The sequence below is a fragment of the Adiantum capillus-veneris genome, chromosome 23 (assembly GCF_014529385.1).
Source record: "Adiantum capillus-veneris isolate H3 chromosome 23, ASM1452938v2, whole genome shotgun sequence".
NCBI lineage: Eukaryota > Viridiplantae > Streptophyta > Polypodiopsida > Polypodiales > Pteridaceae > Adiantum > Adiantum capillus-veneris.
The window spans coordinates 68,062,877-68,064,518 of record NC_140953.1 but is presented as its reverse complement, the minus strand read 5'-3'; positions in this window follow the sequence as shown (position 1 = coordinate 68,064,518).

Sequence of the window (1,642 nt, the reverse complement as noted above, 5' to 3'; positions counted from 1 at the left end):
AATACATCATCATACTCTCTCAACCAGTTTGGTCGAAATGAGGTATCTGATTGGTCCACCTTGTTGAGTTTTACTGCATAAATTTGCTGACCCTTCCTTAGTCCCTTCAAAAGTCTGTTGGCCTTAACTAGAGTAGCCTTAGGTCTCCCATTTTCCCCCTGGATTAATGCTTCATTACCCAAGTTATCTGTAAAGGTAAAATTCCCTTGTGCACAATGTATGTGGGCCCTATTTTGCTTTAGCCAGTCCATCCCTAGTATCCCATCAAAGAATCCTAAGGGTAGGGTTCGAAATTGGGCAGAAGTAGGGTGTTCCCCTAAATCAAAATCGATTTTTCCTACAGAATGTTGAGATACTACTTCCTTGCCGTTTGCTAACTCTACAAGTAGCTTGCTTGTTGGATACTTATTTAGCTTTAGCTTCCTCATGCATCTGGGTGAAAGAAATGAAAGAGTACTACCACAATCTATAAGGAAGTTAACTTGTTCACCTCTGAGAGATCCTGGTGTATGAATGACTGTGTATTGCTCGCAACCATTGGGATTGTCAATTGCAGCATGTAGAGTTGCTCTCTCCATTGCTTCATCACCCACAGTTGGTTGTACCATTGTGGCATTTACTCTGGCGGTAGCTCCACGCCCTCGCCCTTTGTTCATCCTTCCACGTCCTCCTCTTCCATTAGCTTGGCCACGCCCACGGGTATTCAAGGGTATGGCATTGGCATTGGTTGCCTGAATGTTCCTGGGGCAATTGGATCTGTAATGTCCATGCTCACCGCAGCCATAGCATCGGACATTAGGGAACTCCATGGTTGTGGTGGTAGCCACAATAGGGCGCTGGTTATATGCTTGGTTGGTTGGTCTGTTATCCCAAGCAGTTGTCCTTGCCCTCTTTGCCCAATGATTCCTCCTGTTCTAATTAGCCTTTTGTACCTCGAGAGCTAGAGGTTTGGCCCTTAACAAGGCATCCTGTAGCGTCGTCCGCCTGAGAGCTTCCAACCGAGTATTCAGGGGATCGATTAGTCCTTGGCAGAACCTTGCCACCTGTTGTTCCAAGGTCATCTTAGGAGCATATATCCGAAGAGTGACAAACTTTGCATAGTATTCTTCGACATATGAATTCAGCTGTCGAAGTGAAAAGAATTCATTCATCCTCAAGGTTCTATAGGCAGGTGGTAAATAACGTCCCATAATTGCACCTTTGATGTCTTCCCATGATTGGGAAGATCCCTTAATATCCATGTCTCTGCAATGTTGCTTCCACCATATCTTGGCATCGCCAGTCAAGTGGAACATCGCAAGCATGGTCTGATTTATGACTTGGGTCCCCGCAGCTTCAAAGTAGTCATCCATGGCTTCCATCCACACTTCCGCATCTCTCTCCACATTTGCCCCCTCGCCCTTAAAGATCGGAGGTTGGGCTTGCTTAAGGAGAAGCTTCTTCTCTTGCGCTGCCGAGTACAGAGCAATAGGCGGTACCTACATGGATTATACGAATTCTTGATACATTACTTGGATTTCAAAATAAAATTCAAGATTCTACTTTATCAAGAGACAGAGATTCAGAGACAAAAAGCACTTTATTGATGAAAATTTATTACAATTGAAACCCCTCAAGGTTTAGGATAACTGATGATCAGCTT